At 39.3% G+C, this 19755-nt stretch overlaps 1 long non-coding RNA gene across 4 annotated transcripts in view; it reads left to right on the top strand.

Moving 5' to 3' along the window:
- Positions 1 to 19755, top strand: part of LOC309666540 — a 444368-nt gene that overhangs the window by 52046 nt on the left and 372567 nt on the right. The gene's annotated exons all lie outside the window — the stretch shown is intronic.

Below are 19755 nucleotides of genomic sequence, written 5' to 3'. Positions count from 1 at the left end.
AGTGATCTCTTGGTTATTTAGTAACGTATTGTTAAGCCTCCATGTGTTTGTCTTTTTTACGTTTTTTGCCCTGTAATTCATTTCTAATCTCATAGCGTTGTGGTCAGAAAAGATGCGTGATATGATTTCAATTTTCTTAAATTTACTGAGGCTTGATTTGTGACCCAAGATGTGATCTATCCTGGAGAATGTTCCGTGCGCACTTGAGAAGAACGTGTAATCTGCTGTTTTTGGATGGAATGTCCTATATATATCAATTAAATCTATCTGGTCTATTGTGTCATTTAAAGCTTGTGTTTCCTTATTTATTTTCATTTTGGATGATCTGTCCATTGGTGTAAGTGAGGTGTTAAAGTCCCCCACTATGATTGTGTTACTGTCGATTTCCTCTTTTATAGCTGTTAGCAGTTGCCTTATGTATTGAGGTGCTCCTATGTTGGGTGCATATATATTTATAATTGTTATATCTTCTTCTTGGATTGATCCCTTGATCATTATGTAGTGTCCTTACTTGTCTCTTGTAACATTCTTTATTTTAAAGTCTATTTTATCTGATATGAGTATTGCTACTCCAGCTTTCTTTTGATTTCCATTTGCATGTAATATCTTTTTCCATCCCCTCACTTTCAGTCTGTATGTGTCCCTAGGTCTAAAGTGGGTCTCTTGTAGACAGCATATATATGGGTCTTGTTTTTGTATCCATTCAGCCAGTCTGTGTCTTTTGGTTGGGGCATTTAATCCATTCACGTTTAAGGTAATTATCGATATGTATGTTCCTATGACCATTTTCTAATTGTTTTGGGTTTGTTTTTGTAGGTCCTTTTCTTCTCTTGTATTTCCCACTTAGAGAAGTTCCTTTAGCATTTGTTGTAGAGCTGGTTTGGTGGTGCTGAATTCTCTTAGCTTTTGCTTGTCTGTAAAGCTTTTGATTTCTCCATCAAATCTAAATGAGATCCTTGCTGGGTAGAGTAATCTTGGTTGTAGGTTCTTCCCTTTCATCACTTTAAGTATATCATGCCACTCCCTTCTGGCTTGCAGAGTTTCTGCTGAGAAATCATCTGTTCACCTTATGGGAGTTCCCTTGTATGTTATTTGTCGTTTTTCCCTTGCTGCTTTCAATAATTTTTCTTTGTCTTTAATTTTTGCCACTTTGATTACTATGTGTCTCGGCGAGTTTCTCCTTCGGTTTATCCTGTATGGGACTCTCTGCGCTTCCTGGACTTGGGTGGCTATTGCCTTTCCCATGTTAGGGAAGTTTTCGACTATAATCTCTTCAAATATTTTCTCTGGTCCTTTCTCTCTCTCTTCACCTTCTGGGACCCCTATAATGCAAATGTTGTTGCGTTTAATGTTGTCCCAGAGGTCTCTTAGGCTGTCTTCATTTCTTTTCATTCTTTTTTCTTTAGTCTGTTCCGCAGCAGTGAATTCCACCATTCTGTCTTCCAGGTCACTTATCCGTTCTTCTGCCTCAGTTATTCTGCTATTGATTCCTTCTAGTGTAGTTTTCATTTCAGTTATTGTATTGTTCATCTCTGTTTGTTTGTTTTTTAATTCTGCTAGGTCTTTGTTAATCATTTCTTGCATCTTCTCGATCTTTGCCTCCATTCTTTTTTTTTTTTTTTTTTTTTTTTAAGAAAGGGTTTGGACCTTCATGATTTTTCTTTTTTTTTTTTTAAAATTTATTTATTTATTTATGGCTGTGTTGGGTCTTCGTTTCTGTGCGAGGGCTTTCTCTAGTTGCGGCAAGCGGGGGCCACTCTTCATCGCGGTGTGCGGGCCTCTCACTGTCGTGGCCTCTCTTGTTGCGGAGCACAGGCTCCAGACGCGCAGGCTCAGTAATTGTGGCTCACGGGCCTAGTTGCTCCGCGGCATGTGGGATCCTCCCAGACCGGGGCTCGAACCCGTGTCCCCTGCATTGGCAGGCAGATTCTCAACCACTGCGCCACCAGGGAAGCCCCTTTGCCTCCATTCTTATTCCGAGGTCCTGGATCATCTTCACTATCATTATTCTGAATTCTTTTTCTGGAAGGTTGCCTATCTCCACTTCATTTAGTTGTTTTTCTGGGGTTTTTTCTTGTTCCTTCATCTGGTACATAGCCCTCTGCCTTTTCATCTTGTCTATCTTTCTGTAACTGTGGTTTTTGGTCCACAGGCTGCAGGATTGTAGTTTTTCTTGCTTCTGCTGTCTGCCCTCTGGTGGTTGAGGCTATCTAAGAGGCTTGATGGGAGGCTCTGGTGGTGGGTAGAGCTGACTGTTGCTCAGAAAGGGATATCTTCACAAAGACTTTGTTGAACCAGTATGATAATATCTTCTAAGTTGTTTCCCATTTAAGGCCCCCCACCTCATTTTCTTGGAAACCTAACAGGGGAAGCAGGAGAGATTGTGCTGTTATTTGCAGGGTTTTTGTCTTATTTTTTAATGTTATAAATAGGCTATTGTGAGAAAACATTCTAAATTATCTAGATTTTCTATATTAGAGAGAGGACACACTTCATCTTTCCTAATCAACGTGATCATTTATAGGGAAGGGTCTATATAACCAGCCCCAGCAAGGACACCTTCAGACTCTAGCAGATGGATTCTAAACTGATTAGTTGGGAATGAAAACATCTATAGCAAATGCATTATGTAAATACAGGCCATTTAAGATTACCCTGTCTTGAAGAGATAAAATTAGATACTTAGCAGAGAAGGGAGAGGTTGGGAGCAGATTAGAGGTTCATTTAGATTATATTTTGTTATTAGTTCTCCTTATCATTAACATCTGGCTTCTGTAGCTATAAATTATAAATATTCCACAGGTGTTACATCAAGTTTTCAATTGATTTTAGAAGACTGATTTATATATGGCCACAGAGCAGGTAACATCTGAGGCAGAATGATTATAAACTGAATGGAGTTAATATATGGGGGAAGACGTATAATTAGTTGAAGGTCCCTGCAGATTCACCAGCGTATTTCTGTATTTTTCTTTGAAGTTCATTTGAAAATAAAAAATAAAATCTGTGATGAGCTTACTTGACCAGTTTTGAACACTTTCATTTTACTACATTAAAAAGAGAGCATTTGCAATGGTTTTGTAATGCGTTGATGAGGCTGAACTGTTTCCCTAGGTATTTCCGGTTAGGGTAAGCCACAGGAGAGATTCTTGCTCAAGACTGGTAGGGTGGAAGTGAAGCAGTAACCATTTGGTAGCTCACACACATTGCTGCTTATCTGCTGGTTCACACTGTTGAAACTGCAACTGCTCCACCTTCCCCCAGGTGTTCTTTCAGTTTCTCTGACTCTTGGGCAAGGTGTGTGTTTAGTTCTGCAACCAAGAGCCACAGCTTCTGTAGGATACCCCTGTCACCAACACCAGAGGCAGCAAGAAGAAACCTGGGTGTCAGTCATTCTTTGTGGGAATCCAGCTCAGGCTGGTGAGTTCCAGTTCGTTCTTGTTCATCCCTACTCTATGTCCATCTTTCCTTCCTGACTACCCTGGGGACTTCAAGCTCCTTCATCAGAGGTGGAGACCCCAACCTTACAGTGCCACAGCTTCCACAATCCCTGTATCAAATCCCTTCATACAAGTTGTTCTCAATTGAGGGTAATTTTTTTTTTTTTTTGGTCACGAACAGCTTGCGTGATCTTAGTTTAGTTTCCCGACCAGGGATCAAGTCCATGCCCCCCCTGCAGTGGTAGTGTGGAGTTTTAACCGCTGGTTGCCAGTGAATTCCCAACTGAGGGCAATTTTGACCCCCATGGGAAACTTGGTGATCTTTGGAGATGTCTTTGATTATCGTGACAGAAGTGAGGCAGTGGGAGGGGTAGGGAGGCAGGCATGAGGGTTGCTACTGGCATCTAGTTGACAGAGTTCAGGTACATGGCTAAACATCCTACTATGTGCAGGTCAGCACCCTGTGGCCCTTGGGCCCACCCACCCCCTCGACCCCAACACACACACATAGAATTATCCAGAGCAAAATGTTAATTTTGGAGGTTGAGAAATCTATAGGATTTGGACTGGATAATTCTTTATGAGGTAGAAGGTGCAGGGGCTGTGGTTCTGTTTCAGATTGAACCCTAATTTTTTTTTTTAAAGAAAAAGTTTTAAAAAGAAATTTATTTATTTATTTATATTTTATTTTATTTTTATTTTTTGTGTACAGGCTGAAAACTTTATTTATTTATTTATTTTTATTATTATCTTAAAAAATTTTTAAGCCTATTTATTTATTTAACATCTTTATTGGAGTATAATTACTTTACAATGGTGTGTTAGTTTCTGCTTTATAAAATAGTGTATCAGTTATACATATACATATGTCCCCATATCTCTTCCCTCTTGTGTCTCCCTCCCTCCCACCCTATTTATATTTTATTTTTGGCTGCGTTGGGTCTTCGTTGCTGCGCATGGGCTTTCTCTAGTTGCGGCGAGCGGGGGCTACTCTTCGTTGCGGTGCGCAGGCTTCTCATTGAGGTGGCTTCTCTTGTTGCAGAGCATGGGCTCTAGGCGTGTGGGCTTCAGTAGTTGTGGCACGTGGGCTCAGTAGTTGTGGCTCGCGGGCTCTAGAGCACAGGCTCAGTAGTTGTGGCGCACGGGCTTAGTTGCTCCGCAGCATGTGGGATCTTCCTGGACCAGGGATCAAACCCGTGTCCCCTGCATTGGCAGGCAGATTCTTAACCACTGTACCACGAGGGAAGTCCCAGAAGCCTACTATTTTAAAACAAATATTTTAGCAGTTTCCTCCTTATCAGCAAAACTACATTTTCATTAAAGACCAAAAAGATGAAAACTTTCTTGGCTGTGCCATGTGGCTTGCGGATCTTAGTTCCCTGACCAGGGATCGAACCTGGGCCCTGGGAAGTGAAAATGCCAAGTCCTAACCACTGGACTGCCAGGGAATTCCCAAAAAGATGAAAACTTAAAATATATATATATTTATTTATTTTTATTTTTGGCTGTGTCAGGTCTTAGTTGTGGCACATGGGATCTTTCATTGCAGTGCACGGGCTCTTCATTGTGGCGCTCGCACTTCTCTCTAGTTGTGGTGCGCAGGCTCCAGAGCGCACGGGCTCTATGGTTGCAGCATGCAGGCTTAGTTGCCCCACAGCCTGTGGGATCTTAGTTCCCTGACCAGGGGTTGAACCCGCATCCCCTGCGTTGGAAGGCGGATTCTTAACCACTGGACCACCAGGGAAGTCCCAAAAGATGAAAACTTTTGATGAACATACACAACTATCAATCTCTGGTGATATATTTACAGCTATAGAGCACGGTCAGATCCTAACCTTTATGAAACATACTATATAGTAAAAATCACGAAAGTTCTCTGTCAAAGTGTTTTTCTCAAATTGAGAGACTTCTTTTTCTTTTTCTTTTTAAATAGCAGCTGTTGGGTTTATAGGAAAATTGAGCAGAAAGTAGAGTTCCCATATATCCATATCCACATCGCCTCTCCAGCTGAGTTTTCACTATTATTAACATCTCTGTTAGTGAGTGTAAGTTTATCACAGTTAACAAACCAATACTGATACGCTACTAAAGTTCATAGTTTACATTAGGGTTCATTCTGTGTTTGTATTAGTCTGCTCAGCCTTCTGTAACAAAATACCATAGACCAGTTGGCTAAAACACCAAAATTTATTTGCTCACAGTTCTGGGGGCTGGAAGTCCAACATCAAGGTCCAGTAGGGTTCTGTTTCTGGTGAGAGCTCTTCCTGGCTTGTAGATGGCTGGCTTCTCTCTGTGTGCCCACATGACCTTTCCTTTGTGCTTGAGGAGAGAGAGAGAGAACTTTCTGTGTTTCTTCTTATAAGGACACTAATCCTATCATACCAGGGCCCCATTCTTATGACCTCATTTAACCTTAGTTACCTCCTTATAGGCCCTATGTCCAAAAACAGTCACACTGGGGATTAGGGTTTGGGGGAACACAGTTGAGTCCATAGCAGTGTTGTACAGTAGAGTTTTTGACAAATGCATAATATCATGTATCCACCATTAAAGTATCATACAGAATAGTTTCATTGTCCTAAAGATCTCGTGGACACCACCTATTCATCTCTCCCTCAAATCCCTGGCAACCACTGATCTCTTTACTGTCTCTATAGTGTTACCTTTTCCAGAACACCATATAGTTGAAATCATACAATATGTAGCCTTTTCAGACTGACTTCTTTACTTAGCAATATGTGTTTAAGTTTCCTGCATGTCTTTTTTGTCTTGATAGGACATATCTTTTTATTGCCCCACAATATTCATTGTATAGATGTACCACAGTTTGCATTGACCTATGGAAAGACATCGTGGTTGCTTCCAATTTTTGGAAATTATGAATAAAGCTTCTATAAATATTTGTGTGCAAGTTTTTGTGTGGATATACATCTTGAACTCATTTGCATAAGTATCCAGGAGTACAGTTGCTGGATTGAACGGTAACACTACGTTAAGCTTTGTAGGAAACTGTCAAACTGTCTTCCAAAATTGGTGTGCCGTATTGCATCCCACCAACAATGAATGAGAATTCCTGTTGCTTCACATTCCTGTCAGCATTTGGTGTTGTCTGTGTAATAGGTGCGTAGTGGTGGCTCATTGTCATTGTTTTAATTTGCAATTTCCTAATGATATGTGATATTGATTGTCTTTTTCTATGTTTACTTGCCATCCATATATCTTTGTTGGTGAGGTGTCAGTCCAGATCTTTTCTTTTTTTTATCGCCTTTTTTTACAAAAATTTATTTAGTTTATATTTGGCTCTGTTGGGTCTTCATTGCTGCGTGCAGGCTTTCTCTAGTTGCAGTGAGCGGGGGCTACTCTTTATTGCGGTGCGTGGGCTTCTCATTGCAGTGGCTTCTCGTTGCGGAGCATGGGCTCTAGGTGCACGGGCTTTAGTAGTTGTGGCTCGTGGGCTCTAGAGCACAGGCTTAGCAGTTGTGGTGCATGGGCTTAGTTACTCCACAGCATGTGGGATCTTCCTGGACCAGGGCTCAAACCCGTGTCCCCTGCATTGGCAGGCAGATTCTGAACCAGTGCACCACCACGGAAGCCCAGTCCAGATCTTTTGCCTTCTCTTAAATTGGGTTGTGTGTTTTCTTATTGTTGAGTTTTTTTTTTTTTTTTTTAAATTGCTTTTTTTTTTTTTTTTTTAAATTTTATTTATCTATTTATTTACCTACTCATGGCTGTGTTGGGTCCTCGCCTCTGCGCGAGGGCCTTCTCTAGCTGTGGCAAGTGGGGGCCACTCCTCATCGCGGTGCGCGGGCCTTTCACTATTGGCCTCTCTTGTTGCGGAGCACAGGCCCCAGACGCGCAGGCTCAGCAATTGTGGCTCACGGGCCCAGTCGCCCCGCGGCATGTGGGATCTTCCCAGACCAGGGCTCGAACCCGTGTGCCCTGCATTGGCAGGCAGATTCTCAACCACTGCGCCACCAGGGAAGCCCTATTGTTGAGTTTTAAGAGTTCTTTATATATTCAGAAATAAGTACTTTATCAGATATGTGTTTTACAAAGACTGTCTCTGAGTCTTTGGCTTGTCTTTTCATTCTCTTAACAGTGTCTTTCACAGAACAGAAGTTTTACACTTTAATTAAGTTCAGCTTATCAATTATTTCTTTCATGGGTTCTGCTTTCGGTGTTGTATCTGTAAATTCACTGCCAAATCTAAGGTCACCTAAATTTTTTCTGATGTTGTCTTTTAGGAGTTTTATAGTTTCATGTTTTATATTTAGGTCTATAATCCATTTTGAATTAATTTTTGTGGAAGGTGTAGCATCTGTCTAGATTAACTTTTTTTCTTTTTGCGTGTAGATGTCCAGTTGTTACAGCATTATTTATCAAAAAGACTATTGTTATGGGCTGAATTGTGTCCCTCCCTCGCCCCCCAAATTCATATGTTGAAGCCTTAGCTCAGTGCTTTAAAATGTGACTGTATTTAGAGATAGGGCTTTCAAAGAAGTAATTAAGTTAAAATGAGGTGTTAGAGTGGGCTCTTATCCAATATGACTGATATCCTTATAAAAAGGGACTACAAACACCAGACACATATACAGACCAAGAGATGACCTTATGAAGACACAGTGAGAAAGTTGCCATCTGCAAGCCAAGGAGAGAAGCCTCAAAAGAAACCAGACCTGCTGACGCCATGATCTTGGACTTCTAGCCTCCAGAACTGTGAAAAATAAATTTCTGTTGTTTAAGCTATCCAGTCTGTGATATGTTGTAATGGCAGTCCTAGCAAACTAATACAACTGTCATTTATCCATTGAATTGCTTTTGCTTCTTTGTCAAAGATCAGCTGTCTATATTTATGTGCATCTATTTTTGTGCTTCCTATTCTGTTTCATTGATCGATTTGTCTGTTTTTCACCAATACCATATTGTGATAATTACTGCAGCTTTATAGTAAGTCTTTAAAGTTAGGTAGTGTCAGTCCTCCCACCTTGTTCTTCTTCACTGTTGTGTTGGTTATTTTGAGTCTTTTGTCTTTCCATATAAACTTTAGAATCAGTTTGTCAGTATGCACAAAATAACTAGCTAGGATTTTGATTGGGATTGCATTGAATCTATAGGTCAAAATGGGAAGAACTGAGATTTTTAATTTATTTATTTAATTTATTTATTTTTGGCTGCATTGGGGCTTTGTTGCTGAGCGTGGGCTTTCTCTAGTTGTGGCGAGCGGGGGCTACTCTTCGTTGTGGTGTGTGAGCTTCTCATTGCGGTGGCTTCTCTTCTTGCAGAGCATGGGTTCTAGGCACGTGGGCTTCAGTAGTGGTGGCTTGTGGGCTCTAGAGCGCAGGCTTGGCAGTTGTGGCACATGGGCTTAGTTGCTCCGCGGCATGTGGGATCTTCCCGGACCAGGGCTCGAACCCGTGTCCCCTGCATTGGCAGACAGATTCTTAACCACTGTGCCACCAGGGAAGCCCAAGAACTGAGATCTTAACAACATTTTGTCCTCCTATCCATGAACATGAACTATCTCTCCATTTATTTAGATATTCTTTGATTTCATTCATCAGAGTTTGTATTTTTCCTCATGTAGATCTTGTACATATTTTGTGAGGTTTATACTAATATATTTCTTTTTTTGAGTGCTAATGTAAATGATGTGTTTTTAATTTCAAATTCTAATTTTTCATTGCTGGCATTTAGGAAAGCAGTTGACATATGTTAGTTTTCTTTGGGGACAGGCAGTTGCTGAGGAAAAAGAAATGCTCTGGGCTTATTTTAAAATGGTTAATTTTTCCCGCTGCCACAAGCACAAGGGGGGTTTTTCTCTGATCTTCACCCTGCGAATGTGGAGGGACTCCTGAAGGTAAAACTCAAAAAATGTGAGGTTTCCCCTGAAGCTGGACACCCTGGAGTTTTTCTCTCTTAAGTTAGACCAAACTCAGTATCCAGAAATTAGTGAATTGTCCTTTAAGTGGTCCTCCCAGGCTCTAGCAGCAGCTTCTGCCCCAGTAAGCTGTGATTCTCTGTATTCTGCTGTTTCTCCAGTTTTCAGGGCAGTGGTTTGCCCTATGGTCTCAGTTCTCTGGTGGATCTAAGCAGAGTTGCTGATTTTCGCTTTGTTCAGTTCTTTTTTTTTTATATGTGAGGATGGGAATTACAATTTCCTAGCTCTTTACATGTCAGACTGGAAACTAGAAGTCTCACAGCATTTTATAAAGTATCAGGTGCCTCAAGTATTATAAAAATAACTCATCAGTAGCATTATATTGAACAATATGGAGATTTTTGACTATATAATTTTATTTTACATGATTATTAAAGGAAATTTAAGCTCTGTTAAAAAGAAAGATAAAATAATTAAAAAAGCAGTCTCTAATTAGTCCTATCACCCAACACCATCTCTGTTCACATTCTAGTAAATGTCTCCTTCCTTCCTCCCTCCTCTTCAGATTTTGTGAAGTGCCTACAATCTGCTATTCCCTGAGCTAGATGCAGGTTCTTTGGAGTTTCTTGTACCTGTGTCATTGTGTGCTTGTATGCTATGTGATGAACTCAGTTCTCCCAAGCATTTTCTTCTGGTTCAACTAGTACTGGTTCGGTATCACAGTGCCCTGCGATGTCATCTGGTTTCACTTGGAACAAAAAAGATTCTACTTTTTAGAGATACACAAGAGGACAGATATCACCGGTAGTACTTAGTGATGAGTTAGTCATCCAAACTTTTAATACCATTGTTCTTTAGATTATCATAAAATGAAAATATGAACATATAAATTCATGGACTTTCCAATATACTCTTGTTTATTAGTTTGGAAAAAGGGCTTTTAAAAGATATGTGTAATTAGATGCCTATTTTGGCCTTAAATTTTTTTTAAAATTTCACACCCATAAAATGTCTAGCTTTACATAGTAAAACTTTATGTAGTGGTTAATAACACCACTTCTTGATGGACCTTCCAAAGGAAACTATTTGTGAAATGTATAAGAAGAAATACTGATTAAAATGCCTAATTGTGTGGATGTAAATTCATTATGTGTATATAAAATCTGATGTATATTTTATCATAGATATAATTCTCTATTTTAGATCCCAGCTGTAATGTTAGCCCAGTAAATTCCTAAGCTTTACCAACACCTTACTGAGTTACTTTACATTGTAGAAGTCTTTGCATTATTAGGAATTGAGAAAGGAAAACAGAACAGCCCCTGACATTCAGAAGCTTGTCTGGCACTCACAGCTAGGCTGTATTATTCTCCTATGAGACATAAATTATCTCACAGAACACAACCTCAGACCAGATTACTCTGAGACCAGAGCAACGCTACTTCATAATTTTGTCTAAGCACAGGCATAAACAAGGTCACTCTGCCACCCACAAAATATCCATGAAACACTCCTATCATAGCCAAAATGAGTGACTGCTACTTCTTTACTAATTACAGCTTTATCCTTATGCTGTTCTCTTTCCCATAGATAAGATTGATGGAGAGACTTAATCATAGACTCTCCCCCAAGTCACTGAATCATCCAAATCCTGTAATTGGTTCTTTCTACTACTGTCTTACTGAGACGACTTATGATTTCTCATGGTGTATATTCTTCCTCTCTGCACCAAGGAATAAACCCAACTTGTTCAACTACACCTGTGTTTCCAGTGGTTCTTTGGCTGGAGGACGTTGACAGAATATATAAATAAATTAAGTAGTTTGTTCAGCAAACATAAATTAAGCTTGTAGTGTATATATGTAGTGTTCAGCAAACATAAATTAAGCTCGTAGTATGTGCTTCCAAACTGCTTGAGTGTCTTGGTTTAAAATCTTTGAGAATATGATGAAAGTTACAGAACTTCTTACAGGAAAAGTGCACATTCATTCAAAAATTCACAGTTTCAGAGGTTCACAGGCCTTTTTGATTAAGAATTTGGATCTAGTCATTAGGAATGATACCCTCTCTGCTTTTAAGGAGTTCAGGATCAGCACAAGGGAGTAAGTGACATATTTCTTTATTGGGAACATTCTTTAAATAGAAATGATTTGCAAATGAAAAATAGAGAACCTGGGTTATGACCAGGGTAAGGCTAATTCTGGAAGTGTATTCTTTTCCTTCTGCATATTTTAAAGATTAAATAAATTTATTATTAATTTATGGCAATAACAAAATTTCTGACAGAGACATAGGGAGAGAAGGAAGGAGGGAAAGAAAAAGTATTGCAAAATGTGCAATTCACACAGTACTCCTTTCTTCTCATTTACAAAGTCTTTCATTCTACCACTTGAACAGAATCTGAACAAGGTGAGGGACTTGTTTTCCAAATAAGGTCATATTCTGAGGTTCTTGGTGGACATGATTTCTTGGGGGGATACTATTCAACCCACTACTGCTGCAAAGATGGTGTAGGGAATTCCTGTATACCATTTACCCTCACATCAGCTTTTAATCTGAAGTAGACAGGTCCTCAAACCAGGCAGACCGAGTGAGTCTCTGCGTCGCAAGTGATTCATGCCCAGGTGTCCAAGGCCACATCTCCTGGTGCCCTTTCCTTTCAGGCACCTCACAGAATGATCTCTCTCTGAGATTCCACTACATCAGAGGTGCGATATGGCGAGAGCAGGTTCAAGCCTTTGCTATGTGGAGAAACTGAAAACACTAATCCCATTCTTACTCTCTGGGATCTACCCTGGGTATTGGTTTTTTAATTTAATGTTTTATTTTGAGATAACTGTTGATTCATATTGAACGTATAGTTGAAATATATAGTAGAGGGAGATCCTTTGTACCTTTCCCCCAAGTTTTCCCCAGTGTAACTTCTTGCAGAACTACAGTATAATATCACAGCCAGGGTATTGACATTGATACAACCCACTGATCTTACTCAGATTTCCCCAGTTTTTCTTGTTCAGTGGGCCCTCCATATCGGCATATTCTGTGTCCCGGGATTCAACCAACTGTATATCTGCAACTGGTTGAATCCCTGGATGCCGAACCCGCCGATAGGGAGGGCCCACTGTAACTAGAATACAAGATAGACAATAGCAAACATTCACAGAGAAGGTAGATATAAAACTGAGTGTTCAGAGGCAGAGATTAGTAGTATATAGTGAGATCAAGGAAGTCTGCAAGGAGGGGGTTAAATCTGAGTTGGGTTTATACAGAGGGGGAACGTTAGAGATGAAGAGGAAAAGACATTCTAAGTAGTGGGGTGTTATATGCAAAGCTCTAGAGATGGAAAGCTTAGAGCGCATGTGGAGAAGAGGAAGTTGTTTTGCTGAAAGGATCAGGGAAGAGCAAATGTGGAAAACGAGGTTGGGATTTCTGTTAGGGCCAGTCCACAGAGTGCGTGTATGGTAGACAGGAGAACGTGGCATTCATTCTGCCAGCTATGGGGTCCTGTAAGAGTTTTGTGTAGGAGACTGATATAATTGGAGCAGTGTGGTTCTGGAAGTTTTCTGGGGATTGTGCTATAAATGGATTGCAACAAGGAAAGGTGTAGGCTGTGTGTTGTTGCAGAAGTTATGAGGCACTTTTCCAGAGGCCCTGGACTCTGAGTGGAGAGGTGGCAGAGGGAATGGAGAGGGAGCAGGAGTGTGACAGAGGTAATGAGGGCAGAATCCACAGGACCTGGCAACTAATTGTTCTGACAAACTGTGATGTTTCCTTCAAGTTTTCTGTTTGAGTATTTATTTCACTGCTAATTGCTATTAACTGTTGCATTAATTTTAGTGATTGCAATTATTTAAATGTTTGATAAAAGCTATTGTATTAATGTTCAGGATTTTGTAATCAGTTTTGTCATGGCCCTTAAAAATTAAGTAGCAGATGCCTGCTTTCAGAGGATGATAATGGATCACTACATGCCAGATTCAATTATGAACTTAGAATTGCTCTCATACTGTACATTTACAAGGACAATACTCCCTCAGGGTGCTACTTAAAATACATGGAGCCAAATTCCGCCCTTAGCTGAAACCATGAGTCTCTTGAACTGTGAACGCCTGTCACTTGGCAGAATTTAAATCCCATCAGGGGCTTCCCTGGTGGCGCAGTGGTTGCGAATCCACCTGCCAATGCAGGGAACACAGGTTAGAGCCCTCATCTGGGAAGATCGCACATGCCGCGGAGCAACTAAGCCCGTGTGCCACAACTACTGAGCCTGCGTTCTAGAGCCCACGAAACCACCACAATAAGAAGCCCACGCACCACAACAAAATGTAGCCCCTGATCACCGCAACTAGAGAAAGCCGGCGCCCAGCAATGAAGACCCAATGCAGCCAAAGATAAATAAATAAGTAAATATTAAAAAGAAATAAATCCCATCAAATACAGCAGAAGCATTTCCATGCACACTGTATTTTTTTCCATGAGAAATACATTTATGTACTATACTAACTGCGCAAGAGCATAGATCTGTATTCGTGTGTGTGTGTGTATTTGGATGGACTTACGCACTGATATGTCTGTTGTCAGCAATGGATGTATAGTAACTTCTGACAGTATGTCATTGCTAGACATTAAGAGATGTAGTCTATGTAGACATGTCTTAATAAACCGTGTTATAAAGGAGGTTCTATTCCTTTGAAACTCTTCTTGGCTTCTTTTCAGATAAAGTCAGGTGAGTTGTCAACATTTTGAAAAAAGAATAATGAATCATAAACACATTAAAGCAACTGTGATTTTATTTAGTATATCCTAAATTTGATGCATATGTTAATTCTGATGACCTAGTCAGTTAATTATACAAGCTAATATTAAAATTCCAGTGCCTGGATCAATACATAGCTGTTCTATTTGAATAAATGAAAATTATTATATTTTCATTTAGGATTTGCATTTTAGATCTTTTTGGTTGCCAGTGCAGACTCTGGAGCCAGAGCATAGGTTTAATGCAGACCATAACACTCTCTCTAGCTGTGTGATTTAGGTAATATACTCTATCTCTTCGTGCTTTAATTTCCTCATCTGTAAAATGGGAATGATAATTGTACCCACCTATCAGGATTATCATGAGGAATTAAATGAATTAATTTGTGTAAGGCCTAACACACAGTGAACACTTAATAGATGTTAGCTATTATTATTGATATCAAATATACATTATGTATTGCTATCTAAGTTAAATTTAATCTGTGTAATTACTAAATTATGATTCAGAAATTCATGTACTTGTGTAACTGCAGTACTAGGTAGAGGTGACAGTTCCTTTCCAAATCCTCCCATAGTATTTTCTGTCTTGAGGAACACAAGACATCATATGTCTTTATACTGTGTGAGTATCCCACTAATTATAAATAATAAGTAAATAATTATGCAGCTCATTAACTTCCTCTGAATATCTTTTGTAATGTAATAGATAAATAATATCTAATGCTGGATTGGTAAATAATGATACAGTCAATTTTAGTTTGTAATATTTACTTTGCTGCTAACTACTATTAGCAATTGCATCAACTATATCACAATGATTTGAAAGATTTAATAAAATCCATTGTTTTAATAATCACAATTCAATGATTAGTCCTAAATTTTCCAATATTTGTCTCAAACTTTGAGAATAAAATGTAGAATAGAGAGTAAAATTTCCCTTTTCCCTTCAATCATATCTTCCTTATATTTTAAAAAAGAAAAAGAAAACCCAAAACAGAAACAAGAACCCAAAGCAAACACACTGCTCATCCAGTGAAACTATTTCCATTTCCAGACATTTCTAGCATTTTTTTCTTTGGGTAGATATTTCTCAAATGAGTGGTTTGTGTATCTTGAACACTTTTAATACACTTGAACTCATTTACACCGTGTTTTCCTCCTCATTTTGTACTGGGTCAGCACTCAACAAAAATGACCATGTTCTCTTGCTTCCCAAATCCTTGGCTGTATCATTCTCTTCCTAATCCTTCTTAATAATAATGGGTGTTCCTTATGTTAGCACCTGGGTCTCATCTCTTCCTTTTTTTTTTTTCTTTGTCTTACTAAATCATTCTTTTGGAGATTTTAGCTGTAATTTTTACTTTAATTATGTGTTTGCAAGCCACATTCTTTGCCATTAGCTCTGAATTTTCCATTGCCTCTGAAACATCTTAGGGCTGCCATAACAAAATACCACAAATTGAGTGGCTTAAAACAACAGAAATGCACTCTCTTACAGATCTGGAGGCCACAAGTCTGAAATCAAGATGTCAGCAGGGCTTCAGTCCCTCTGAAGGCTCTAGAGGAGAATCCTTCCTTGCCTCTTCCAGCTTTTGGTGGCTCTCAGTGTTCCTTGGCTTCATTGATTTGTGGCCACATCTTTCCAATCTCTGCCTCTGTCTTCACGTTGCCTTCTCTTCTGTGTGTCTGTTTTCTCCTCTTCTGTCTTGTCTCCCTATGTCTCTCTCTCTTAAAAAGACACTTATCATTGGATTTAGGGCCCTCCTGGATAATCCAGGATGTCTCTTTATCTTGAGATCCTTAACTTAAATGACATCTGTAAAGGCCCTTTTTCCGAAGAGGATAATTCACAGGTTCTTGGAATTAGGACGTGGAAATTTCTTTCTGGGGGTTGTCATTCAACCCACTACGCCAGGCATAAGGAAAACACTACATAGTCCAATGACAAATGATAACTGAAACCAGACCTAGGTGTTGGATATCAGAAGGAATGACGGAATAGAAAACTAGAGCACGCATGCCCTGGCCAGCCCTTCTTCAGCTCTAGCTACTGTTGACATGGGGCCATGCAGACCTGCTATTGCCAGTTCTTCTGTTAACCCCAGAGAAGCTGAAAATCCAGGTTTTTGTATGCTGGTAACTAATTAAAACTTTAAAAATCCACTTAGTAGGTAACACTGTGGGGGATACAAACCTGCTGGTGGGTCAGATGCAGCAAAGTTGCCAGCTTGTGACCTCTTGTTACAGTCTGATGCTCAGAAAGCAGCTTTGATGAGAAGGGCCGAGAACCCTTACCCCAGAGGTGAGAGAGGTGGTTAATCTAATGTCAACTGAGATAGGAAGAAAGATGCTAATATTACCTTTGATTTGCCATGCTTTGCTCTTTAATGAGAAACTCAGTTTCTAAACCTGAAAGCTCAGTTTCTTGTTGATGTCCTCTGATGAAAATTTTAAGTTGAGAATTGTACAATACTTGCTTCATAATAGTGTCTATAAACTTTTGGAAGGCAGGCAGAAACCTATTCTTTAAGTACCATTTCAACAGGATTTTTTAGGCTTAATTCTTTTTCTTCATGTTTTTAGCAGCAGAGTAAATATTTTTTATTGAAGTTTAGTTGATTTAGAATGTTGTGTTAATTTCTGCTCTACACCAAAATGACTCTGTTACATATATATATATATATATATATATATATATATATATATATATATATATATATATATATATATATTCTTTTTTATATTCTTTTCCGTTATGGTTTATAGTTCCCTGTGCTATACAGCAGGACCTTATTGTCTGTCCATTCTGTATATAATAGTTTGCATCTGCTAACCCCAAACTCCCAATCCATCCTTTCCACACTCCCCCTCCCTGTTGGCAACCACAAATCTGTTCTCTATGTCTGTGAATCTTTTTTTTTTTAAAAAATATTTTTTTATTTATATTTGTTTGGTTGTGCTGGGTATTAGTTGTGGCAGGTGGGCTCCTTTAGTTGTGGCTTGAGGGCTCCTTAGTTGTGGCATGTGAACTCTAGTTGCGGCATGCATGTGGGATCTACTTCCTTGACCAACGATCGAACCCATGCCCCTACATTGGGAGCATGGAGTCCCAACCACTGCACTACCAGGGAAGTCCCTGTGAGTCAGTCTGGCAGAGTAAATATTAATGTGACTTAATGTCCTGGCCATACTGTTATGTCTGCAGCGTCCTGAATATGCTATGCCCTCTTTCATCTTCAACCCTTCTCACCACTGGCCCTGTGCAGTTACCTTCAATTCCTACTGGCTCAATTAACTGATGTGACTTTCTGCATTATTCTTTCCTGCAGTCCTACGGCTGTGTTGGATTCCCCTCTTTCTAAACCCTGGAATGGTGGTTCTCAGTGGGGACAGTATTGCCTCCTGGGGAACAGTTTGAAATTAATGGAGATTTTCTGTTGTTGTTTCACAATGAGGTGTTACTGGAATTTTTTGTGAGGGAGATTGGTATGTTGGCGTAAGGGACAATCTCACACAATGAAGAATTGTCCTGCATTTGTAGGGCTTTTGAATGTCCTGCCAAACATTTGCATAGTTAAAAATGTTTATCATACCTTGTGTAGAATAAAACTCAATTTACATATAAACTCAGTGTAGTTTTTGCATCATTGAAATAAACTCTGTATTTTCTAGGAATGCAATTACTAAGTAAATCTAGTGAAGATAATGCTGTTTTTTCTTTGGAACTTTCCTCAGGGAAAAGGAAACCATTTCAGAAAATCATATTACTGACTGCAATGATGTTTGTGGTTTTTGAGGCCAATACAGCATACTGGATCAGTCTGCACATGTAGCTGTCTCCTTCGCGGTGATTCTAAGTGTTTAGTCAGTTCAGAATACCATAACAAAATACCATAGACTGGGTTTATTTATTTCCCACAGCTCTGGAGGCTGAAAAGTCCAAGATTTGGTTTCTGGTGAGAACTTCCTGGCTGGCAGATGGCTGCCTTCCTTTTTGTTTTTTTTTGCATTCATCTGTTTTTAAAAATTTTTTAATTTTTAAATTTTTTTATACAGCAGGTTCTTATTAGTCATCCATTTTATACACATCAGTGTATATATGTCCATCCCAATCTCCCAATTCATCCCATAACCACCCCACCCTCCTGCCGCTTTCCCCCCTTGGTGCCCATACGTTTGTTCTCTGCATCTGTGTCTCTATTTCTGCCCTGCAAACCAGTTCATCTGTACCGTTTTTCTAGGTTCCACGTATATGCATTAATATACGATATTTGTTTTTCTGACTTACTTCACTCTGTATGACAGTCTCTAGATGCATCCATGTCTCTACAAATGACCCAATTTCCTTGCTTTTTATGGCTGAGTAATATTCCATTGTATATATGTCCTACATCTTCTTTATCCACTTGTCTGCTGATGGGCATTTAGGTTGATTCCATGATCTGGCTATTGTAAATAGCGCAGCAATGAACATTGGGATGCATGTGTCTTTTTGAATTATGGTTTTCTCTGGGTATATGCCCAGTAGTGGGATTGCTGGGTCATATGGTAATTCTATTTTTAGTTTTTTAAGGAACCTCCATACTGTTCTCCATAGTGACTGTATCAATTTACATTCCCGCCAACAGTGCAAGAGGGTTCCCTTTTCTCCACACCCTCTCCAGCATTTGTTGTTTGTGGATTTTCTGATGATGCCCATTCTAACTGGTGTGAGGTGATACCTCATTGTAGTTTTGATTTGCATTTCTCTAATAATTAGTGATGTTGAGCAGCTTTTCATGTGCTTCTTGGCCATCTGTATGTCTTTTTTGGAGAAATGTCTATTTAGGTCTTCTGCCCATTTTCTGATTGTATTGTTTGTTTTTTTAATATTGAGCTGCATGAGCTGTTTATATATTTTGGAGATTAATCCTTTGCCTGTTGATTCATTTGCAAATATTTTCTCCCATTCTGAGGGTTGTCTTTTCGTCTTGTTTATGGTTTCCTTTGCTGTGCAAAAGCTTTTAAGTTTCATTATGTCCCATTTGTTTAGTTTTGTTTTTATTTCCATTACTCTAGGAGGTGGATCAAAAAAGATCTTGCTGTGATTTATGTCAAAGAGTGTTCTTCCTATGTTTTCCTCTAAGAGTTTTATAGTGTCCGGTCTTGCATTTAGGTGTCTAATCCATTTTGAGTTTATTTTTGTGTATGGTGTTAGGGAGCGTTCTAATTTCATTCTTTTACATGTAGCTGTCCAGTTTTGCCAGCACCACTTATTGAAGAGACTGTCTTTTCTCCACTGTATATCTTTGCCTCCTTTGTCATAGATTAGTTGACCATAGGTGCATGGGTTTATCTCTGGGCTTTCTATCTTGTTCCATTGATCTATGTTTCTGTTTTTGTGCCAGTACCATATTGTCTTGATTACTGTAGCTTTGTAGTATAGTCTGAAGTCAGGGAGTCTGATTCCTCTAGTTCTGTTTCTTTCCCTCAAGGCTGCTTTGGCTATTCAGGGTCTTTTGTGTTTCCATACAAATATTAAGATTTTTTGTTCTAGTTCCATAAAAAATGCCGTTGGTAATTTGATAGCGATTGCATTGAATCTGTAGATTGCTTTGGGTAGTAGAGTCATTTTCACAATATTGATTCTTACAATCCAAGAACATGGTATATCTCTCCATCTGTTGGTATCATCTTAAA

The sequence above is a fragment of the Balaenoptera physalus genome (assembly GCF_965194825.1).
Source record: "Balaenoptera physalus genome assembly, chromosome: 9".
NCBI lineage: Eukaryota > Metazoa > Chordata > Mammalia > Artiodactyla > Balaenopteridae > Balaenoptera > Balaenoptera physalus.
The sequence above is the reverse complement of the archived record's forward strand: the minus strand, read 5'-3'. Positions and strand labels throughout refer to the sequence as shown.